This window comes from Moschus berezovskii, chromosome 9 (genome assembly GCF_049115385.1).
Source record: "Moschus berezovskii isolate FMDL1 chromosome 9, NW_MosBer_1.0, whole genome shotgun sequence".
Taxonomy (NCBI): domain Eukaryota; kingdom Metazoa; phylum Chordata; class Mammalia; order Artiodactyla; family Moschidae; genus Moschus; species Moschus berezovskii.
Genome location: NC_142468.1, coordinates 105,248,388 through 105,274,569, shown reverse-complemented (window position 1 = coordinate 105,274,569; position 26,182 = coordinate 105,248,388). Strand labels below are relative to the sequence as shown.

Genomic DNA, 26,182 nt, shown 5'->3' with positions numbered 1-26,182 from the left:
ATAAATAGTTGTGCCTACTTGAACTTAAAGCCATGGTTTTAATACTGTAATAGGATGTGTCAATTAACTTAATATTAACTAATGTTAAAATATTGGATTTGTGCCAATTATTAATCTTTGATGTATTTCTGTAAATAAAGTTGTCCCTTTACATCTATGTTTTTCAAAAGAGGTATTATATTTTGGGGCTTTCTTATTTAAGTTGAAATATAGTCCAAGATTGCATGCAAGGGAAAAAATAATAAATACACAATGTTCAATGGGCCAGTGTGCTGTTGTTTTTAAATAGAGTGTATTTGATTTTTTAAACAGAGTGTTTTTAATGTTTTTATTTTTTATTTTATTTTTTTTAATTTTTATTTTTATTGGAGACTAATTATTTTACAATATTACATTGGTTGGTTTTGCCGTACATTGACATGAATCCACCCCATAATGTTTTTAAATAGAATGTATATGATTAAAAAGCAATACAATGTCATTCACATGTTTATCTCTTGAACTTTTGTCCAAAAAATAGTGAAATGCTTTATAGTCATATATACATGGATGTATTAAAATATTAACTGGGGAATGAATGGTGACAATCATCTATTCATTTTATATATAGCATGTTATTAAATGTTTCAACAACAGAAAGACTTTGTCCAGACTTATGAAAGTATAAGGGAATTGTTCATGTAGCAATATGATAGATTTACAAAGACAGAACTGTTTGTATGAAGATATGGTACTGTTCAGGAAATTGTTAAAATTCAGTTCAGTTCAATTGCTCAGTCGTTTCTAACTCTTTGGAATCCCATGGACTGCAGCATGCCAGGCTTCCCTGTCCATCACCAACTCCCAGAGCTTGCTCAAACTCATGTCCATTGAGTTGGTGATGCCATCCAACCATCTCATCCTCTGTTGTCCTCTTCTCCGCCTGCTTTCAATGCTCAGCATCAGGGTCTTTTCCAATGAGTCAGTTCTTTGCATCAGGTGCCAAAGTATTGGAATTTCAGCTTCAACATCAGTCCTTTCAATGAATATTCAGGACTGATCTCCTTTAGGATTGACTGGTTGGATCTCCTTGCAGTCCAAGGGACTCTCAAGAGTCTTCTCCAACATCACAGTTCAAAAGCATCAATTCTTTGGCAATCAGCTTTCTTCACAGTCCAACTCTCACATCCATACATGACCACTGGGAAAACCATAGCCTTGACTAGACAGACCTTTGTTGGCAAAGTAATGTCTCTGCTTTTTAATATGCTATCCAGTTTGGTCATAACTTTCCTTCCAAGGAGTAAGTGTCTTAATTTCATGGCTGCAATCAGCGTCCGCAGTGATTTTGGAGCCCAAAAAATAAAGTCAGCCACTGTTTCCACATCTATTTCCCATGAAGTGAAGGTTTGCAGAGGTAGTGCTGAATCTGAGATTTCAAGGCCACGTTGCAGGAAAGTATGTCAGAAGGAAGGAATAGCATAGGCAAAGGCAGAGAAGCATAAATGTGCCTAGCGGGGAGACTTTCCTGGTGGTCTAGTAATTAAGATTCTGCATTTTCAATGCAGGGGGTGTGGGTTCAATCCATGGTAAGGAAATTAGGATCCCACATGCCACACAGCATGGCCAAAAATTTTTTTTTTAATTTATTTTAAAAAATTGCCAGGGAACTGATGAGCTAAATGTAGTTTACTATTTCTAGAGAACAAGATGTAATCTTAGTGGTTATGGAAAGGGATTGTGCAGCCAGAGCTTCAGTTCAGTTCAGTCACTCAGTCATGTCTGAGTCTGCAATTCCTTGGACTGCAGCATGCCAGGCCTCCCAGTCCATCACCAACTCCCGGAGTTTACTCAAACTCATGTCCATTGAGTTGGTGATGACATCCAACCATCTTTGGTGTGAAATAAAATTCACATTCTATAGCAAGGCAAGAAAACTGTGAAAAAACATTAAAAAATTTCTTTGCTCTTTGGTCTCCTTACTCTCCTCTCCTGTGCATTGTGTATCTGCGTCGCGTATCGACCAAACCTCCCCCAACAGAGGAAAGGCCTGCTTAAACATAAACAGCAATATTCTCCTAGAATCAACAAGACAACTCCATAAGAGATAACATTCCTTCTTGATCTAGAAAGGGGCCATGATGACAAGGCTTCCCCCTTGGCTCAGTGGCAAAAAATCCACCTACCAGTGCAGCAGACGAAGGAGATGCGGATTCAATCCCTGGGTCAGGAAGATCCCCAGAAGAAGGAAACGGCAACCCACTCCAGTATTCTTGCCTGGGAAATCCCATGGACAAAGGAGCCTGGGGAATTACAGTCCATGGGGTCACAAAGAATCTGACATGACTGAGCACACACACACACATGATGACACTTAGATCTGGATTGTGTAAATTATCAATAATGTATCATTTAATGTACAGCCTACTGTCTCAAAAAGCTTATATAGCTGTTCCTTGACTTCTAATGGATTAGAGGTCAAGTGGAACAGTTTTCAAAGATTTCTGAGATGCTATAAGGGTTTATATGGGAGACCTGGGTTTGATTCCAGGGTTGGGAAGATATCCTGGAGAAGGGAATGGCAACCCACTCTAGTATTCTTGCATGGAGAATTCCATGGACAGAAGAGCCTGGTGAGTCCTGCTCTGCTGCTAAGTCACTTCAGTCATGCCCGACTCTGTGCGACCCCATAGAGAGCAGCCCACCAGGCTCCCCCGTCCCTGGGATTCTCCAGGCAAGAACACTGGAGTGGGTTGCCATTTCCTTCTCCAATGCATGAAAGTGAAAAGTGAAAGTGAAGTCGCTCAGTTGTGTCCGGCTCTTAGCGACCCCATGGACTGCAGCCCACCAGGCTCCTCTGTCCATGGGATTTTCCAGGCAAGAGCACTGGAGTGGGGTGCCATTGCCTTCTCCAGAGCTACAGTCCATGGGACTGTAAAGAGTTGCAAAGAGTCAGACAAGACTGAGTGACTCACACACACACACACACACACACACACACATTACGGTTATAATTCTTAATTTGGCTAAGGTAAAATGTTCCATATCTTTCTTAACCGATTGATTATAACTTTTTTTTATCAACTCTGGGATGCTAGATATATATGGCAGAGACAATGGGGAAGCACTGGGTAACTGAGAGAAGGCTAGAAGCAACAGGCCAATTTTCATACAGTTTCTATTTTGAGAACTTTTTACAGTTTTATCAAGTGATTTGATGGAAGTTTACTTATTTTCACTTATTTTGGTATATAAAAGGATGTGTAAAATATACAGTCTGTGCTTGAATACTTTGTTGTAGATGCAAAAGAAAAGATATCCTGGTTTTTCTTGTCTCTTTCCAATCTCTCCTGTATCTTTGAATCTTCTTATTTGACATGTATACTGAACTTTATGTTGTGTGGTAAGTTGACTTGCTAATGACTAGTAAGTTGGCCCAGCAATTTCTGGAAAGAAGGTTCCTTTTTCCTTCTTATTCTCTTCTTTTCTCATCACCTTGCCCCTTGAAGCTATTTCCCAGAATCTCTTTAGCTCCCATACCCTGAAAAGACCTGCCTCTCTGAATGGCATGTTGGTGCATATTCATTGAGGGGATGACACAGAAGTTGGTGAAATCTTTACATTAAGGTCTGATAATACCTGGAGGGGAGCAAGAAGGATTACAGAAGAAACCTGGACATCCCTGGTGAGGCATATACCACTTAGCTCTTATCTCCCCAGTGGTGATGTTGATTTTGACATTGTTATTCCACTGTTTATGAAGATTAAATATATGAATTTATTCTCAAATATTTATTCCCCAAAGCTTATAATATAACAGGCTTCATTAAATGGGTTACAGAAGAAAAACCAATATGGTTGGGGAACATACAACAATTACAGCGTATAGTAGGATATGAATCATCTGGATCCTGATTATGTCTTCAGTTCCATTTTGCATTCCTGTCCATCTTGAACACTAACTTTTCTTTTTCTCCAGTGTGCCAGACTCTATTCTGTTGGATTGTTTTCACATGCTATTTTATCTGCTTAAATTCTGACAGTAATACTAGAAAGTGTGGCTTTTGAATAGGAGCAGTGTCTTTTCTGCTGGGAGAAAAACACATCTAAAGGGATTTTGAGACCAAGAAACTAGTTTGGTGCCGATGGCTCATTGCTCGACACTCATCCAATCTAACACAAATCTCAATTTTATTTTATGTACACGTTTAACTTTTCTGAAAAATATTAAGTATTTTGACATTTCAAAATACATTTACTTCTGATTTTATTTATTAGACTATAATTGGAATGAACATGTGAAGTAGTTTAAACTCAATAGATGTAAATAGACTCCAATTAAAATAGAGAAACAATTAAATAAGAGAAACAAAAAGTGACATTCCATGACTCTGTAGAACAGCACCATAGACAGTTTTTATCAGCCTAATGACTCTTGGAGGTGAAGATGGAATCATACGTTAGGTTCAATATTTCTGGAAATCATTTGCTAGGTTGATCTTTTACAGTGAACTATTGGGACTAAGTGTTAGGTTTCTTCTCTATGGTCATGAGACTGAAAGATTGAAGAGCACCTCAGAAAGCTATTTGGTGATAGAAAATATGAGACAAGGAGGGAGAAGCCACCATCAGTGGAGAGCTTAGAATGGGAACCGTGATCATTCTTTACTCTTACTTCTTAGGTTGGTGCTTATGCCAACTATCTAGATTTTGTCTTTGGGGCTAATATTCCATGTAGCATTCCTAATGCTTGGGATCTTATTCTAGAGCACATGCAAAGTTTCATGTGATGGAACCTATGACATTTATTTGGCTATAATTCTAGCAGTGTGCATGTTAGGATGTTAAAGTGGAAAACAAAATTCATAGCCTGGGCATAGAAAACAACTAATGGAGCATTCCGTACTGTGGTTAGCCAACCATATGTTATTGATCAGAATTAAATATGAATATTCATCCAACTTGTAGATTTGGTATAACAGAGTTGAGAAGGTGGGAAGACAGATTTATAATGTTCATAGAGAATATTTACAGGGTTTTAAAAATATTTTTTCACTAACATCATTCATTAGTCCATCTCCCCAGTGACATTAAGCCTTTTCATAAATTGTTTCTACTTCATCATAAGAAACATATCTAAGAATATATCTTTTGAATTCTATTAGGTCCAATAACTTTTCAAATAAATTAAAAAAAAATAACACAATTGCAATTTATAGTTGTATACATTCAACATACAGACACAGAAACTTGAGTCAATATATTAAGCTGTATATTCATTTCTTCATTATTGTAAGTATCCATCTATATCTTGCTATACATCTACCCACCCAAACACACATATCCATCTATTTGCCCATCCATTCACCTAATAATTTATTTATCTTTATATTCGACTCTTTACAATCTATTTATCTATCAATATATACATCTGTCCTTATCTAAACCCAAGCTATATAATATTACATACAATATTAGGCAAATTTTCACAATGCCAGCCAACTGGATAATTGGAAAACAAACTATAAATGGTTGCAAGTATTTACTTTTAAGCATTAACATTTTTCCTATGTATAACTCTCAGAATGACAATAGTCAAATTGCTCTTAAAGGCAATTTAGCTGTTGTCCAATTGATAGAGGAGAAGAAAGACAGAAAGAGAAGAGGCACTTTCTTAGTAGGACTATATCATCTTGCTGCTGCTGCTGCTGAGTCACTTCAGTCGTGTCCGACTCTGTGCGACCCCATAGACGGTAGCCCACCAGGCTCCGCCGTCTCTGGGATTCTCCAGGCAAGAACACTGGAGTGGGCTGCCATTTCCTTCTCCAATGCATGAAAGTGAAAAGTGAAAGTGAAGTTGCTCAGTCGTATCTGACTCTTTGCGACCCCATGCACTATCATCTTAAAGGTATACAAACTTGGGAAAGTTACCTTATTTCCTGATTCTTAGTTTCATCATCAGTAAAATGAATAGATATTACTAGGTTTTTTCTATGTTCTGAAGTCTCTAGTTATTAGGTATATCAACTAAGTTGAAGGAGCATGGTTTCATAGATTTCTTAAGTCAAATACTATTTTGTTTTTTTTTTTTTTACTTTACAATATTGTATTGGTTTTGCCGTACATTGACATTAATCCCCCCCTGGGTGTATATGTGTTCCCCCAATACTGTGTTTAAGCATAAGGATCTTTTAGGAACTTAATGTTTACAATATGGCATTTGATTACAAAATGATACGGTAAATATCATGGTACCAAAATAGCGTACTGGTTAGAAAACGAACAGTTTGTAGGTGAATGATCTAAAGAAAGAAAGTGAAAGTGTTAGTGGCTCAGTCGTGTCAGACTTTTCGTGACACTATGGACTGTAGCCTGCCAGGTTCCTCTGTCCATGGGTTTTCCCCAGCAAGAATACTGGAATGAGTTGTCATTTCCTTCTCCAGGGGATCTTCCTGACCCAGTGATCGAACCCAGGTCTTTTGCAGTGCAGGCAGATTGTTCACCTTCTGAACCACCAGAGAAACCTGAGTGATCTAATTCTGCCTTAAAAAACATGACCTTGAAAAGTTACCATGTCCTTGGATCTTAGTTTCATCTTCTGGAGATCAAGAATGTGGATGGGATTTGGTACATATTACTCCAGAGTCTTTCTATATGAATATGACTATAAGAATTTTCTTAGTGTTTACTGTACAGTTTTAAAATTGTTTCATCCACACAAGAGGGCATAGGGACTGAAATAAAGAACATTATTATTCTTATTGATGATAGGTTACAAAATATTAAATAGTAAACATCCTCACTTACCAAGAAACTGCAGTATTTTTTCTGACCTTTGAACTAAAATGTTATTCATCAACAATAAAAAATTCCACTATTATTTCAGTGTACAAGTGTTGGTACTTTCACATTTGCTCCTTTTCTTAATCATAAGAGCCTGTAAGGAAATCCACTCTTTCCTGAAACACGTGAATGTCTTAATACTCAAATAAATACCTATATCTGACAATGGTTGAATATTCTAAAAAGTGAGTCCTTGTGAGGTAAAATTTTGGATATTGGTTTGATAATGTTCCATCGTAAATATTATGCTGTGTGAGGAACTCTTAATATGACCAAAACTCAGTAACTGATAAGACTGATGATGAAAACAGTTCTGCCATGAAATATATGATTTCTTGCACTAGCATGACAATGTTGACCAACAAAGTAAATGCTCATTTTTGTACGCACAAAAGCAAATCAAGGGCTATGATCAGTCTGGCTAGACTTCAAGACACAGTTGCTAAGTTTTCTCATGGAATCCTTGACATCCTTATTTCTAAGGGTGTAGATGACTGGATTTAAGAGGGGAGTGAAAATGGTATAAAATACTGAGAGAACTTTGTCTATTGGGACATTTGTGAAAGGCCACACGTAAATGAAAATGCATGGGCCAAAGAAAAGAGTCACCACAGTGAAGTGGGCACTGCAGGTGGAGAGAGCTTTGGAGGACCCACCAGAAGAACGTTGCCTAATAGTGACCAAGATGACAGAGTAGGAAATCACCAAGAGAACGAAGCACACTAGGGCAATCAGGCCGCTGGTTGAGATCATGAGCACTCCTAGAATGTATGTGTCTACGCAGGCAAGTTTAATCACTAAGGGAAGATCACAGAAGAAACTGTCCACTAATTGGGCCCACAGAAGGGCAGATTCACAGTAAATGCGAGCTGACTCATAGCGTGGAATATGCCGACAATCCAGGAAAGTGTCACAATCCCAAGGCACGTTCTCCGGTTCATGATGGTTAAATAGCGTAAAGGCTTACAAATAGCTACATACCTATCAAAAGACATGGATATCAGCAGCACAATCTCAACACCCCCTAAGAGATGCAGGAAGAATATCTGGGTGATGCAGCCTTCAAAAGAGATGACTTTGGGTTCCCTGAAGAACTCTGCAATCATTTTGGGAGTGGCAAATGAGGCCAGAGACATGTCAACGAAGGAGAGGTTGCCCAGCAGAAAGTACATGGGGGAGTGCAGGCGTGGCTCTGACACAATGGTGAACACAATGAGGAGGTTCCCCAGCACAGTGGCTGCATAGACTACAGAGAAAAACAGGAAATAGACCATCTGGAGTTCCCAAGAACTGGAAAGACCCTGTAGTATGAATTCAGTTATGACCGACTGATTATTCCAGGCCATTCAGTTTGATTTCAGGAAGGACTCTGGCTTCCTGATGGAGGAGAATGAGGAAAAATACAGTGATTAAATACAAAGTGAGATTTTTCTGCATGAAATAATATAGGGGTTTCCCTCCAGCAGATAATAGTTTTCTGTTGTATCATTCTTCTGTTCACATTGCTCAAATATTTCCTCCGTGACCTTTCCAGATATTTTAACTAACTAATTAAAATATCAGTTCAGGTTAATTCTTATGATTTTGCAATTTGCTTAAAGTATGATGCCAGTCTTTATAAAATAAATAAAAATTCAGTTATTTGAATATTACTCCTTAGTTTGTGAAACACTTAAAAAAATCTCATAGGTAGCTGCCAAGTTTTGAATGGGAAAGGAATGGCAACATTTTTCAAAACATCATGATGCCAGAGAAAGACTGGAGTGAACAATGTTTGAGAATCATGATTGATTATTAGTGGGAACACAATGATGCAAAGGAGGGTAGGCACTGGGTTTTTTTGCAATGAGTGGGGTAAGGGAATACAACCTGAAAAAAATGGATACAGAGAAACAGTCTGTTTCAATTTTCTATTAGCCATGGTTCAGAATAAAACTGAAATAGCCTCTTATTCTTAGTTCTCCATTTTAGTTATGCAGGCATGTATGATCCTGTTCTATGCCACCAATGCCATACACTTCAAAGGCTCATGAACATGATATGGTTAAAGCCTGAAGCCTTCATATAGTTCCAAGTATATGGTAAATACAAAATCTCTGTTTAACACTTGGCTGCCTGAAGTCAGCTATTTTTTAACTGCTGGATTTTATAGATTTTCACCAAAGCAGTTTGCAGCAGGAAACTTCCTATTTCTAGAGTTCACTTAGGAAAAAAAGGAAACAGATTCATGTAGAGACAGAGAAAGATAATGGAGAACCTAGAAAAAGTTACGTAAAGCAATATGCTGTAAACATTAAAACTAGACTGCTTAGGGAAATCCTCACTGAGATCTAAGAAGACTTTACAAAATACACTGAAAGTCAACTGAAATGATGTATACCTAGAATTCACATCAAAGTCCTTTCATCTTGTCATCAAACCAAGTTTTTCTCGTCTCATTTCTTTCTCAAAACTCTGCTGTAAGTATGTATTCTAAATAAATTGTTCCAATACTAAGCAAATCTACACTTAGTATTGGAACAATTACTCATACTCTTGACTTTCTATTTTGATGTTTGGTGCCCTTTCTCTAACTCCTCACTCTTCTGACTTTACCCATTTCAGAAACTAGGTTTGCTTCTGCACTCACATACCTGATATTGAAGAGGATGCCTCCAGTACAGCTTACACTTAAACTGGTGTAGCAGAAAGAGCAGTGACTTGGGATTGAGACAATGTGGATTCAAATCTTGTCCTAGATATGCAAGATTAGATAATCCACTGCATGAACGGGTACCTCTGATTCTTCATATGATAATGATGAAGTGGGTTGATCTAGATGGTTTTAGGATCCTTTCCACAGACATATTAACCTTCCGATACTCAACTAGTCCCTGAAAGCAGTGGCAACCACTCCAGAGTGACCTCAGATCAATCTGCTGCCTAATTACTGGATAAAAGAGACTCAAATCTTTGAGACCTTTGTATTTATAACATCTGTACTGATATGAGTGGATTCAATAAATTTCATGGCATGAAAAGAACCAGTTACTCCCTGGAGGAACTAACACATGTTCAAGTTCCAATGGGAATTATTAGAACATTCAACACGTTTTGTCCAGAGTTAAAGATAGATCATAAAGTGTCATTATTCTTAAATGCTCTCTGTACATGGAGTGAATATGATGGGAAAGATATAAGGGAGAATCCTTATCTTGGGCCACAGCAAAGATAAGACAAATAGGATCTATTATTTGGCTTGGGGGATACAAATGTAATCTCTCAGTTCATTGAAAAATAAATGAGAATGTGTTTCCCTGTTTGAGACCAGAAAAATTCATACTCTTAAAAGAAGTGTTCAGAACCTACGTGAGGAAAAGTTTAAAGCCCTCCTACAAGACTAAAATATAGACTTGAACAAATGGAAACATAAACCATGACCTTGAATTAGAATGTACATCATAAAGATGTCAGTTCGCCTTAAATGAATTTATAGAGTTAATGCAATTTAAATATAAATTACATCAGGCCTCTTTGATCTAGATAAACTAACTACAAAATTCATTTGGAAAAATAAAATGCAAACATGCAAGAGGAGCCAGGGAAACATTTTTAAAAATAGAGCAATGGGAAAGGATGAGTTCTAGGGTGCACGAAACCATGCTATAAAATGCCATAAATAAAACAAATGATATTGATGAATTAATACAAAAACAATTAAAAAAACAAAATTAAAAACCAAGGAATAGGCTAATTGCACATGGAAATAAAGTATATAAAAAGTGAAGTTTCTAAAATGAGTAGGGGGCAATTTGTGCTTTTTCACAAGGGATTTTGAGATAGTTGGATAGCCACCTGGAAAAGAACTGCATTAATTCATCATAACTTACCTGCCACTATTCAAAATTGGACACGTATTTATTTGTAAAACCTGATTTTCTTTTTATATCTAGGGGAGGAAATCATTCCCAACTGTAACTCAAAATTCATTAATAATAAGGGAAAATTGAATATTTTGATTACAAACGTTTTCATGGCAGAGACGCAAAAGCATAGCTGACACAAATGAATACTTAGAAAAAATCTAACCTTTAAGGACGAGTCAATGATACATAAAGAGCTAGTGAGCGAGTAAAAAGACCACCAACCACGCAGAGAAACGGAGAAAGATGTGCAAACGTGTTGTTGTTGTTCTGTCGCTAAGTTGTGTCCGACTCTTTGCAACCCTTTGGACTGCAGTGTGCCAGGCTTCCCTGTGCTTCCCTATCGCCCAGAGTTTGTTCAGAGTCATGTCCATTGAGTCAGTAATGCCATCTGACCATCTCATCCTCTGTTGCCCCCTTCTCCTCCTGCCTTCAATCTTTCCCAGCATCAGGGTTTTTCCAATGAGTTGGCTCTTTGAATCAGGTGGCTTAAGTATTGGAGCTTCAGCATCAGTACTTCCAATGAATATTCAGGGTTGATTTTCTTTAGGATTGACTGTTTGATCTCCTTGCTGTCTAAGGGACTTTCAAGAGTCTTCTCCAACACTACAGTCGAAAAGCATCAGTTCTTCGGCTCTCAGCCTTCTTTATGGTCCAACACTCACATCCATACATTACTGCTGGAAAAACCATAACTTTGACTATATGGACCTTTGTCAGCCAAGTGATGTCTTTGTTTTTTAAAACACTGCTTAGGTTTGTCATAGCTTTTCTTCCAAGGAGCAAGCATTTTTTAATTTCATGGCTGCAGTCACCGTCTGCACTAATTTTAGAGCCAAAGAAAATAAAGTCTGTCACTGTTTTCAATGTTTCCCCAACTATTTGCCATTAAGTGATAGGACTGGATGCCATGATCTTAGTTTTTTGATGTTGAGTTTTAAGCCAGCTTTTTACTCTCCTCTTTCACCTTCATCAAGAGGTTCTCTAGTTCCTCTTCACTTTCTGTCATAAGGGTGGTGTCATCTGCATATCTGAGGTTACTATATTTCTCCTGGACATCTTGATTCCAGCTTGGCATTTTGCATGATGCAAATAAGTACAAGCTATATAAAAGATGTTCAAACTTTAATAAGAAAATGTATTAGGGAATTCCGTGGTGGGTCAGTGGTTAGGACTTGTGCTTTCACTGTAGTGGGCCCAGAATTTGATCCCTGGTTGGGGAACTAAGATCACATAAGCTACATGGTGCAGCCAAAAAAAAAAAAAAAAGGCTGTTAAATTGCACTGAGACACTGTTTATCAACTATCATATCATATGCAAAATAATTTATATCAGATAAAAATCTAACAGCTTGGAAACCTACTATAGTTTGAACTTCTTTACACAGGAACTGTATCCCAGTACAGTGGAATGAAAACTAGAACGCTGCTAACTCGCACAGGTCTCTGGAGCTCACACAACTCTGTAACCAAATTTTATTGCTCAAAGCAATTTTCAAGGACAGCCAAGATCCATGGGGTTGGGAAAATGTCCAGTTTTTATTTGAAGAAGATGTAATATATTCTGGTTGTGATTTCCAATCTATCTCTGTTCACTGTCTGTATACAATTAGTTACAGTCTTCTGTATGAAAAATATGCCCAGTAAATTTCAAGACTCCCAAATTCTCAACCATTTGGCTAGAAGTCCAGGGTCTTTTCTTCTGCACCAGCTCCACATATATGTGTATGTGTGTGTAGGTGGTTCCTTGGGTGCAGATCTTCTTCATATGAATCAAAAGACATCTCTGTTCTACTCTCCACACACCCAACCTACAATGATGAGACTCTGATCAGTTAATTGTGACAGACACACCAATTAAAAAAGAAGAGAAACAAAAGCACATAGTGGGACTTGGCCCATGGCTATTCTAAAATACTTCTGGGGCAGTTTCCCTGGGGCAGGGAATGCGCTTTGACTATGGTTAGGCTCATTATTGTTTCAGATGTTTCTTCTGTTACTTTCTCTCTTTCTTCTCTTGAAATTCTCACCACATGTATGTTATACCTTTTGTAGCAGTCCCACAGACTTTGGATATTCTCTCTCTTTTCTTTTTACAGACTTTGTTCTCTTTACTTTTCAAGGTTTCTATTAATATTTGAGGCATCCTCAAGCTAGCATATTTCCTCAGCCACATCCAGGGTACCAACAAGCCCATCAGAGGCATTCTTCATTTCTGTTTCAGTGTTTTGGATCTATTGCATTACTCTTTTGGTGCTTTCTTAGGATTTCCATCTCTTTGCTTACATTGTCCATCTGTTCTTGCATATTGTCTATCTTATCCATTAGCATGTCCATAACATTTGTTTTAAATTCCCAGTCTGGTAATTCCAATATTCCCAATGTATCTGGTTCTGATGCTTATTCTACCTCTTCAAACTATGGGTTTTTCTTAAAGTTGTTGTTTTCATTTTGGAATGCCTTGTAATTTTTTTTTTTGGGGGGGATGGTCAAACCTGGGTAAAAGGAGCTACCATAAACAGGCCTTAAATAATGTGGTAGTGAAATGCATGGGTGAGAGGAAGTTTTCTATAGACCCATGATTAGGTCTCAGAGTTTCAGTAAGCCTGTACTTCTGGGTGAACTTCATAAGTGTTTCTCTCTTTTTTTTTTCCTACCAACTTGGGTGGGATAGAAAGTCTAGAGTGAGCTAGAGTTGGGATTTTCCTTTCTCCCATATGGAAGGCCAAAGCTGGCTAGAGATGGGGTATTCCTCATCATCTAGGTCAGCTGGGCTCTGATAATATCCTATCAGGTTAGGCTCTGGCTAAATGGTTTCTCCTGGGGCAGACATTGTTAACATGTGTATGTGTGCTCTGACATATTTCAAAATGGTTCTTTTCCCTCTCCCCCTCTGCTGGAAGCTGGAGGGGATTTTTCTCTGATATTCTGTGAGAATCTAGTCTAACTCTTGGAAATAAATAATATAAAATTTTGCTGCTATGATCAGGTCCTCTAGTTTTTAACACTCAAAGTTGTCCATACTGAGCCTCCACAATTAGTCAATTACAGATCAAAGTTTCCCACCCTGTCCTGGTTACCTGGCCATTTCTATCTAAGAGTCTTTGCCCTTATAACTGGTGACTCCTGTATTGCCTGCATTTCTCTCCAATATTGGAGGCAGAGATTTGCCTGCGTCCCATCTCTCTTAATATCCTAGAAGAGTTGTTTTTTGTCTGTTCACCTCCAATATACATTTCTTTATACACACACACTCACATAGTTACATAGTTGAGCCTTGAACAACACAGGTTTGAACTGTCAAAGTCCATTTTTATGTGAATGTTTTTCAGTAGTAAATATGAGAACACTACACGATTCGAGGTTGGTTGAATCCATGGATGTTGAATGGTGGACACAGAGGGCTTACTATCAAGTTACACACAAATTTTTGACTTCTTACTCCTAACCCCCATGTTGTTCAAGGGTCAACTGTAGTTTCAAGAGTAAGACATGTGACTTCTTGCAATGTTTTCAAGGTTCATTCAGTTTGTAGCATGTATCACTATTTTATACCTCATTCCATTTCATGGCCAAATAATATTCCATTGTATGGCTATCCAACATATAGGTTATTCATTTATCAGTTTATAGATGTTTCCATATTTTGGCTGTTGTGAATAGTGCTACTACAAACATTTATGTACAAGTTTTTGACACAAAAGGCTGCATATTATATTATTCCATTTGTATGAAATGTCAGGAATAGACAAATGCATTCAGAAAACAGATTACTGATGGTAAGGGCTTGGGGAAAGGAGGTTTGGGAGTGTTTGCTCAATAAATACAGGCTTTCCTTTTGGATAAAATGTTCTGGAACATGCAAGGGGGTAGTGCCAGTCATTGACAAAAAATGTTCTGGAACTAGATGGTGGTGATAATTGCACAGTACTCAGAATATACTAAATATCACTAAAGATAAATTTTATATTATGTGTATTTTACTGCAAACAAAATTAGTAAGAAGTGAAAAATACCCAAACACATATAAAGATGGAAACGCATCAACTTCTTTGTTCTCAGTCCCTGACGTGGCCAGTGTCAGTCTGCTCTGTACAGTCTGATTTTCACAAAATTAAGATCCTATCATGCACGTGACCAACCAGTGTGCTTTTCACTTGATGGTTTATTGTAGACAATGCAGTGTATTCAAATTCAAGTATTTCTTTTCATGACAGCTGTATTTTTTAATGTAAGGGTATTCTGGAACTTAAATAATTCCTCTACTAATAGGTAATCAGATTTTTTTCCCTTATTTTTCCCACTGCTTACTATGTTAAAATAAATATTTTGTCATAGTTTAAAGGGTCACTGCTTTTATTTCCATGAATTGATTCTCAAAAGAAAGACTTATGAGTCAAATGATGTTGAAGAAATGTATATTTTAATTTTAGAAGTTATTGCCAGGATATTGGGTTTGTTTGCTTTTAACACTGCAGTTTATACATTCATCAATGATATACGTGTGTGCTAAGTCGCTTCAGTCATATCTGACTCTGTGATACTGCGGACTATAGCCTGCCAGGATCCTCTGTCCATGGGGATTCTCCAGGCAAGAATACTGAAGTGGGTTGCCATGCTCTCCTTCAGGGAATCTTCCCCATCCAGAGATCAAACCCCCTCTCTTATGTCTTCTGCATTGGCAGGTAGGTTCTTTACTACTAGTACCACCTGGGAAGCTCTGTCCATGATACAAAATATCCTTAAATATTCTTCTAAATTTTGATCAATTTGATGAGAAAAAATGGCATTGATTTTTATTTTAATATGCAGTTCCCTGGCCATTAATGAGGTTAAATATTTTTCATAGGTTTGTTTGTTATTAGGTATAATTTATTCTAGGAATTACTTATTTAGTTTTTTTTGGGGGGGTTTTGGCCAATTTTTTTCCCTATTGAATTTTTTTCTTATTAATTTACTGGAGATATTTCAAAATACTTTTTGCATAAAGTTACAGACAAGGATTGAAGTTATTTATTCATTTTTCATATAGATGTGTATGCGTGCTTAGTCTCTCCAGTCGTGTCTGACTCTTTGCAACCCTGTAGCCCACCAGGCTCCTCTGTCCATGGGATTATCTAGGCAACAATGCTGGAGTGGGTTGCCATGCCCTCATCCAGGGGATTTTCCTGACCCAGGGATCCAACCCTCATCTCCTGTGTCTCTTGCATTGCAGGCAGGTCCTTTACCACTGAGCCACTGGGGAAGCCCCTTTCCATACAGATATCCAATAACAAAAAACAATTGTTATACAGTCCTTTGCTAAAAGGGCTCTTCTTTCCTATTGAATTATTTTGGTACCTTTTTTGAAAATCAGTTATCACATATGTGAAATTCTTCTGGACTTTCCTTTCTGTTCCATGCATCTATTTTTTAGGCAAACACAATAATGATTACTATGGCTTTATAATAAGTGCTGAAAACAGATTTTGTGAGCCTAGCAAATTTGTTCTGTTCACATTGTTTCTGTGATCTTAAGTTCTTTGAAATTTCATATTAGTTTTATAATAAATTAAGCCTGCTGGTATAATGATTAGCATGATGCTAAATGTATACAACAATTAGGAGATAATGAACTTGTTTACAGTATTGTGTCTTTTTATCTATGAGCACAGTCTGGTCCCCATCATCTTTTCATCCTTGGACCCAGGAAGATGGATAAAGAGCAAGAGGGGAATTATGCATTGAATCTTAAAGCTTCTGCTCAAATGTGGCACATCTGGCACAAAACTTCTGCCCATATTATTTTGAATAAATAAGTCATGTTTCCAAGGCTTTAGTTAAAAAAAAAAGTGGGAATTATACTCCTTTTACAGCAATGGAGGGTCTCTGAAGAGATGAACTAAGTAGAATAAGATAGCCTATTGTTCAATTAATAAATAACTCATAATGATAGTTACTTGGAATTCTTATTTTTTAAGGATTTATACAGATGATTTGAGAAGAGAGAATTTGAAGGCAGGAAATTATTGAATTAAATAGGTATAGAGAGATCCCTTTGATTAAAGTAGTAGCAACGTGTATGTTATTGGGATAAATAAAATAAGAATTCCAAGTAACTATCACCATAACTCTGCCTATAGTCTTACAATGAGCCTTTGTTGTCTTTAACATCAAGTTCTATTTTAGAGTGGCATTCTTATTCTTCTAAACTGCTAACTGAATATCTTGTTCCTGCAAATAACTTCCACTATTTTATTTCCCACATACTTTTTTCCCTTACCAAACAAAATTTAAGTTTTCATTATAGGTCAACTTCATGATATTTCTTTTGTAAGAACATTTTCTTGATTGATTAAGCACACACACCACAATTTTTCCCTTATCTAAAATCCAGTTTACTCTTTATCTCTAAGAATAGGTTGAAAACTTGATATATTTGACTACGTTGTTTCACAAATTGTTTTATTTATGAGTGTTCAGTAACTCCAAAAAATTATGCATTACTTAAAGCAGAAGCAAATGTTCCTGGATTTTATTCTCCCATGACCTCTAGAACAAGGTTAGATAATCAAGAGTGCTAATTAAAATTTGTTGACATCTCCTTCTACCTTCTAAATGTTGGCTTTCCCAACTTCCATCCCCTGAATCTCTCAGGTGCAGGTAAAAACAATCATTGTAAATTCCCATGAGAAAATTAATATATCTTCCTGTTGTGAACTAAATCATACCACTTTTGTTGTTCAAAATATCCCATTGAAATATGATTTCTTGGTCAATTCCCAAGTCCCTACAACTTCCATTTTATCTACAGCTGCTACACAGCTAATGATTCTCCTCGGTCATTTATTTATATTTAAAACTAACTCCTCCACATTCAATCGCTCAGTCACTTGACACTGTGTATACTATAAAGCCCTGATTCCGCTATAGATCTGGTAAGCAAAGGTGCTCTTTTCTTTTTTTTTCCCTGTGTCTTTCCTACTTCCACCTTCTAACTCTGGAGGGTTAGATCATTAAAACAGTTTGCATATGTTGGCATATACGAAGGGAGAATTCAAATACAAGTGGGACTAAGCCTTAAGAGACGTATCCTTTAGAAGACAAGGTAAAATTTTAAGTCATTTAATCATGTGATTACAAATATTTGTAGGAGGAACATACTCCTATTTAAGGAAAAAAAGAAATAAAGAAGCAGTTGAATGCCTTTCTTTGGGATAATGGCTATGCTGCAATATACTTGATACTCAGTCTTCTTCAGCTCAGTTCAGTTCAGTCGCTCTTTGTGACACCATAGACTGTTCATCACCACCCTGAAGCTTGCTCAAACTCATGTACATCGAGTTGGTGATGCCATCCAACCATCTTATCCTCTGTTGTCCCTTTCTCCTCCTGCCTTCAATCTTTCTCAGCATCAGAGTCTTTTCAAATGAGTCAGTTCATCACATAAGGTGGCCAAAGTTTTCAGCTAAATCAGTCCTTCCAATGAATATTCAGGCCTGATTTCCTTTAGGATGGACTGGTTGGATTTCCTTGCAGTCCAAGGGACTCTCAAGAGTCTTCTCTAACACCACAGTTCAAAAGCACTAGTTCTTTGGTGCTCAGCTTTCTTTATAGATCAGCTCTCACATTCACACATGACTACTGGAAAAACCATAGCTTTGACTAGACGGACCTTTGTTGGCAAAGTAATGTCTCTGCTTTTTAATATGCTATCTAGGTTGGTCATAACTTTCTTTCCAAGGAGTAAGCATCTTTTAATTTCATGAATGCAGTCACCGTCTGCAGTGATTTTGGAGCCCAGAAAAATGAAGTCTGTCACTGTTTCCACTGTTTCCCCATCTATTTGCCATGAAGTGATGGGACCAGATGCCATGATCTTAGTTTTCTGAATGTTGAGTTTTAAGCCAACTTTTCACTCTCTTCTTTCACCTTCATCAAGAGGCTCTTTAGTTCTTTTCCCCTCTCTGCCATAAGGGTGGTGTCATCTGCATATCTGAGGTTATTGATGTTTCTTCCAGCAATCTTGATTCCAGCTTGTGCTTAATCCAGTCCAGCATTTCTCATGATGTACTCTGCATATAAGTTAAATTAGCAGGGTGACAATGCACAGCCTTGATGTACTTCTTTCCCTATTTGGAACCAGTCTGTTGTTCCATGTCCAGTTCTAACTGATGCTTCCTGACCTGCATACAGGTTTCTCAAGAGGTAGGTCAGGTGGTCTAGTATTCCCGTCTCATTAAGAATTTTCCACAGTTTGTTGTGATCCACACAGTCGAAGACTTTGGCATAGTCAATAAAACAGAAGCAAATGTTTTTCTGGAACTCTCTTGCTTTTTTGATGATCCAGTGGACTTCTGCTTCCTCTGCCTTTTGTAAATCCAGCTTGAACGTCTGGAAGTTCACGGTTCATGTGCTATTGAATCCTGGCTTGGAGAATTTTGATCATTACTCTGCTAGCATGAAAGATTAGTGCAATTGTGCAGTAGTTTGAGCATTCTTTGGCATTGCTTTTCTTTGTGGTTGGAATGAAAACTGACCTTCCAGTCCTGTGGCCACTGCTGAGTTTTCCAAATTTCCTGGCATATTGAGTGCAGCACTTTCACAGCATCATCTTTCAGGATTTGAAATAGCCCAACTGGAATTCCATCGCCTCTGCTAGCTTTGTTCATAGAATGCTTCCTAAGGAAAACTTGACTTTGCATTCCAGGATGTCTGGCTCTAGGTGAGTGATCATACCATCATGATTATCTGTGTCATGAAGATCTTTTTTTTTGTAATGTTCATCTGTGTATTCTTGCCACGTCTTCTTAATAACTTCTGCTTCTCTTAGGTCCATACTATTTCTGTTCTTTACTGTGCCCGTCTTTGCATGGAATGTTCCCTCAGTATCTCTAATTTTCTTGAAGAGATCTCTAGCCTTTCCCATTCTATTGTTTTCCTCTATTTCTTTGCATTGATCTTTGAGGAAGGTTTTCTTATCTCTCTTTGCTATTCTTTGGAACTCTGCATTCAAATGGGTATATCCTTCCTTTTCTCCTCTGCCTTTTGCTTCTCTGCTTTTCGTAGCTATTTGTAATGCCTCCTCAGACAACCATTTTGCCTTTTGCATTTCTTTTTCTTGGGGTTGGTTTTGATCACTGCCTCCTGTACAATGTCATGAACCTCCATCCATAGTTCTTCAGGCACTCTGTTTATCAGATCTTACCCCTTGAATCTATTTCTCACTTCTACCTATAATCATAAGGGATTTGATTTAGGTCATACCTGAGTGGTCTAGTGGTTTTCCCTACTTTCTTCAATTTAAGTCTGAATTTGGCAATAAGGAGTTCATGATCTGAGTGACAGTCAGCTCCCAGTCTTGTTTTTGCTGACTTATAAGGCTTCTTAGTTTGGGTAAATATCAACAAAACTAACTTTCTTAGTGTTTCTGGTAGGTCTCAATCAGATGAATTTTACCCATAAATATGTTAATGATTGTTTATAAATTTATAAGAGTTTTGCAACTGTCAACTTAAGTCTGTCCATAATGTTGCTTAAGAGCCCATGTCACTTATATGTGATATAATTTTTAATGTTGTTTCACTATGGATAATTTTATTTATGGAAATCCATACTTTCAGTATGGATAAGTTTCTAAATGACTAAACCTGTGTGTGTGTGTGTGTGTGTGTGTGTGTGTGTGCATGCATTTAACACACAATCAGCCCAGAGTAAGTGCTTCCTTAATGTGAGTTCTTATCTTTAAAATTACACAGGCTAATCTCATTTGGATTGTCCATTAGCACTAGGAAGGAAAGTGCTGTTTTCAACATCTATGACTTAAGTGGTATTTCACCATGATCCCTAATATCCTACCTTTCAAATCAATATAGCCAATGAAGGTGGAAAGAATACTAAAGATAAGTTTTCCTAGAGGAAACAAAGTCTATGAAAATGAATCTGGGAAATAGAGCCTTTGCTTCAAAAGAATCATATTTTATCTTGAATTTGTTTTTCTTTTCCTTTGATGCAGATTTCCAACTATCAGTCAGGACGATGGATGTGGCGAACGAGTCTACAGTTTCTGATTTTGTTTTGCTAGGACTCTCTAAATCCTGGAAGCTACAGACATTTTTCTTCGTGGTGTTTTCGCTGTTTTATGTGGCGACAATGGTGGGTAATAGCCTCATAGTCATCACAGTGACTCTCATCTGCACTCCCCCATGTACTTCCTGCTCACCAACCTTTCCTTCATTGATATGTCTCTTGCTTCCTTTGCAACCCCTAAGATGATTACAGACTACCTCAGTGGACACAAAACCATCTCCTTTGATGGCTGCATCACCCAGATGTTTTTTCTACACCTTTTTACGGCACTGAGATTATTTTACTAATGGCTATGTCTTTTGATAGGTATATTGCAATATGCAAGCCTCTCCACTATGCTTCAATCATAAGTCCCCAGATGAGTGTGGCCCTTGTGGTGGCTTCCTGGGTTGTAGGAGTCATGCATTCACTGAGCCAGGCCATATTCGCTCTCACATTGCCACTCTGTGGTCCCAATCAGGTAGATAGCTTTTTCTGTGACCTTCCTGTGGTGATCCAACTAGCATGTGTAAATACTTATGTCCTGGGCCTCTTTATGATCTCAACAAGTGGCATCATTGCCTTGTCCTGCTTTATTCTTCTATTCAGTTCTTATGTTATTGTCTTGGTTACTATCAGAAATCATTCTTCAAAAGGAACGTCTAAAGTTCTTTCTACCTGCACAGCTCATTTCATTGTTGTCTTCATGTTCTTTGGGCCCTGCGTCTTCATCTATATGTGGCCACTAAGCAGTTTTCTGATAGACAAGATTCTATCTGTGTTTTATACCATCTTTACTCCCATTCTGAACCCAGTAATCTATACTTTGAGAAATCAGGAAGTGAAAACAGCCATGAGGAAACTGAAGAATAAGCTTCTAAATTCTAACAAGGCAACTCCATTGCAATATTTTTAGTTTTAACATCTAGTTTTATTCCTGGGTATTAATTGCCACATTTTTTTGTGCACACAGTACACGTTAGGCTTTTATTTCTCAAGTTATTATCAACTTGAAACTGCCAAAATTTGTGAAATCACAAGTTCACATTAAAACTATCCTCATACATGTATTTATATTAAATACATTTTAAATTTCAGAAAAGCAAGCTGGCAGAAGCAAATTTTTCCAGATGCAAAGAATATCTATAAAAATGTCAAGAGTGATTGCTTCAGTTAGGAAATTCAATATTAGCATTCTATTCATTGGAAAAGAGGAATAGAAAATGAGAAGAGGAAGTATTGATCAAAAGATAACTAGAAGATAATGACATTTACATACAACTAACAACTGAGTTACTCAGAGAACTGTAAAGTATGACAATTAGTAAGTTTCTGTACGCCTTACAGATTCAGTACTGCTGTAGGAGTCGCCTCTGATCAATCAACAGTGATTATCTGTGCACATTCCTAACATGACTCCTTAACATTTAAACAGATTTGTGAGTTCTATCAGAGAAAGTCTGAGTGTATTTCATCATAAATGTTGATGAAGTCCAAAGTGAGTGCTGTAAGCAGACACTCACTTTTAGCTAATAAGAAACACATTCATGATAACTCCTTCTCATAATACAGACTGAAAAAAAAGGCCAGAAAATTCTGCCAGTAGAAGATATTATGAAATGAGTTTCAAAAGAGTACACTTTGCTTCATACAGACCCTAATGTCAGTTTAATGCCTGGAAAGTCGAACCTGGAATGAAATGAAAGATACAGTATATGATAGGGAATTAATGGAAAGCTTATGCTTTTCTTTAAAGTATTATATTGTTTTACACTTTTGTCAAATTGCTTCTTCCTCTTAATATTTGGATGCAAAAATAAGAAATCTGTGATTTAGTAATACATTGTCAATATAATAAATATATTTCTGTCAGGAAAGTTTTTTGTTTTGTTTTTTCTAATACTCTTAAGTAAGTGCTAGGTTCTAAGAGTCGGACACGACTGAGCGACTTCACTTTTACTTTTCACTTTCATGCATTGGAGAAGGAAATGGCAGCCCACTCCAGTTTTCTTGCCTGGGGAATCCCAGGGACGGCGGAGCCTGCTGGGCTGCCGTCTGTGGGGTCGCACAGAGTCGGACACGACTGAAGCGACTTAGCAGCAGCAGCAGCAGGTTCAAAATTAGACTGACAGTACACAAGGTATCATTACCACCTGCTGGCAGATACTGGAAATGCAGGCATTGAAAGTCATGGTATCTCCTGGATGCTTTACTTTGCAAATCATTGGCTTAGTTGATGGCAAATCTTAAAGAATTAACTGTTATTTGGAATTTACTGAGTTATACATATAAAATATGGTGTTCAATATATTATCCAATTTGTATTTACAAGAGGAAAGATCAGTTACCACCATAGTGTTTGATAAATATCAAGTTGTTATTCTTTCCTGCCATTATTGAACAAACAGAGAAAACCAAGAATTATATATGCATTAAATACCACTAACAAGAGAGAATTTAAGAAAATGAAATTCTTAACTTTTCATTTTAAGCCAAATGATGAGAAATATGTTTTTCTTCCTTAGTGTGTGTTTTTAATTTTATTAATTAAAGTATTAAACTAAGGGATGCTTACAGTTTAAAAGTGTGATATTGTGTTTAAACTAGGCATTTTTGAAATTGTTGAATAAAATCATCTGCATTATTAACACAAGAATAAAGTGTGTCTATAGCTGTAAAGTCATAGCTTAATTCTATTTGAAATAAGGATACAGATGGACAAATTTTGGTTGTATGCATAAATTTTCTCTGTTTCAGTTACATGTGCAAATATGTTCAGGATTAAAGAACTCATTTATATAGAATTTTTCTATCTGTTGTTTTAGAATTGCTCCAAGTAATGCTTTCAAATAATATCTTTATTTGAACAGGAATTATGTTTTTAAATGAACTGCTTTTTGCAAGATAAAACTATGGAGTCTTTTTAAAGGGATGCCATCAATCTTCAGTGCTTATGTGGATAATTCTAAAACCCAAGGACATTTGCCAAACTCTCAACAGTATAACTCATCAGCAGGTAACTCTGTAAGGCAAGTCAATAATGAGATTGAGTACTTGGATTGATAGTAAGTTTTTCTAGCTGAGAATGAAAACGACCATAGATAGCCTCTGGACAACTTCCATATATAAAGAGAACTACCACTTTCTCTGATTGCTCAGCATGAGGAGTCATCATACAGGATACTTCTACACATTACATAAACACTAAAAACTTAACTAGGAGCCACTGGTGGATTATTTTATTGCCGTGTCTCCTCAACATGCTGCTGACACTCTTGAACCAAGGGTAAATACAGTCTAATGGCCACAGGCTCCTAAAACAGGTAAGATGGTGCCATTTGCCACTAGGGTATCTAAAGGCAGAAATAATGTTTTATAAAGCAGGCTAGATGAAGAGAAACCAGTATAAACATAACAGGTTGAGGATAGCTTTAAATGATCTGAATTTCCAATAACACATTTAAGGGAACATAGGGACATGGAGAATTTACAAGAAGAGTATGTTGACAAACAACTTCATATTCCCTTAGGTGTTTGGGAAGCTTGGCAATACCAAACCTATGAGTTCTTAAAAACTGTAAAAGCTGTTTAGTACAATTAAGCAATATTATCAAATGCAGGTGAAAAAAAAAAAACTGTAAAAGTCATGTCTAGATGAAATGACAAAATGTAAATTGTAAAACACTAAGGAATTGGATATAAAGGAAAGTTATGACCAACCTAGATAGCATATTAAAAAAGCAGAGACATTACTTTGCCAACCAAGGTCCATCTAGTCAAGGCTATGGTTTTTCCCGTGGTCATGTATGGATGTGAGAGTTGGACTGTGAAGAAAGCTGATCGCCGAAGAATTGATGCTTTTAAACTGTGGTGCTGGAGAAGACTCTTGAGAGTCCCTTGGACTGCAAGGAGATCCAACCAGTCCATTCTAAAGGAGATCAACCCTGGGTATTCATTGGAAGGACTGATGCTAATGCTGAAACTCCAATACTTTGGCCACCTCATGCGACGAGTTGACTCACTGGAAAAGACTGATGCTGGGAGGCATTGGGGGCAGGAGGAGGTGGGGACAACAGAGAATGAGATGGCTGGATGGCATCACCGACTCGATGGATATGTGTTTGAGTGAACTCCGGGAGTTGGTGATGGACAGGGAGGCCTGGCGTGCTGTGATTCATGGGGTCGCAAAGAGTTGGACACAACTGAGATACTGAACTGAACTGAACTAATGACAATAAAATCCAAAAATCATATACACTTTATATACTTCTAAAAATATTTGAGGAACATTTCAAAATATTATACAGTGTGATGATGGTGGATTTGCATTGAAGGTTAAGGTTTAGACCCCTCCTCTGCATGCCTTTCTTCAAAAGCTCTGGAATGGATCCCAGCAACAACTTGTTCACTAATTTTGACTCTTTTTTTCTTATAGAAGTCACCTTATATTACCTAAACTTTAGGCTCTGCAGAACCTGGATCTACCCTGGGTGTAGAGGTTCGACTTCTACAAAAATGTTAGACTCGGGCATGTTTCTACCAGGGTTAAATGCCTGTTTTACAGTTTGTTGGTGCTGTAAACTTGGGCAAGATACATAACGTACCTTTGCCTCAGTTTCTGCATCTGTAAAATGGTAATGGTACCTACATCACAGCGTTTTTTAAGGAATAAAGGAAGTTATTCATATAAAGCAAATAATATGCATTCAATAAGTGTTATTAAAATATAATTCTAAACAACTCTGGGTATTTTTAAGGAACTTGGTACTTTCCTAAGCTAACAATTGACATGTTTAATTTGACAGGTAAATTTTTATTTTATAAATTTAAAATATTTGTGTCTGTATTGTTATTGTTGTTGTCCAGTTGCTAAGTTGTATCTGACTCTTTGCGACCCCATGGACTATGGCCTGCCAAGCTCCTCTGTCCATGGGATTTCCCAGGCAAGAATACTGGGTTGCCATTTCCTCCTCCAGTGAATCTTCCCGACCCAAGGATTGAACCCACATCTCCTGTATTGGCAAGCGGATTCTTTACCACTGAGCTACCAGGGAAGCTCCTTATGTCTGTATATATGTACATAAAATTAATGTGTGTTAATTAACTAGGAAAATTAAAAGTATCTTCCACTAGAAAACTACACTGGTTCAAATATTAATTCAAACCTCTAGAAACTTGTTTTTCTCACTGGTAATAATTTTTGTGAATCAAGAGAACTTCTAAATTGTTGTTTTACTACTATGTGATTGCTTCTATACAATGTATAATTATTAAATAATTGATCTTAGACTGGATTTTCACCACAATTATGGCCGGAATAAGAAAGGTGATGTTTGATCCTCTGTATTATTAATGTGAAGACATAGATAAATGCACAGATTACTGAATACTAACTTAGATAAGTATAACTT

At 37.2% G+C, this 26,182-nt stretch overlaps 2 pseudogenes; one reads left to right on the top strand and one right to left on the bottom strand.

Annotated features, from left to right (window-relative positions):
* Window positions 1-7,221: 7,221 nt before the first annotated feature.
* LOC148776923 (olfactory receptor 4K3-like) lies at window positions 7,222-8,244 on the bottom strand (annotated as a pseudogene).
* Window positions 8,245-20,741: 12,497 nt separating this feature from the next.
* On the top strand, window positions 20,742-21,687 carry LOC148776922 (olfactory receptor 4K2-like; annotated as a pseudogene).
* The last annotated feature ends 4,495 nt before the right edge of the window (window positions 21,688-26,182 follow it).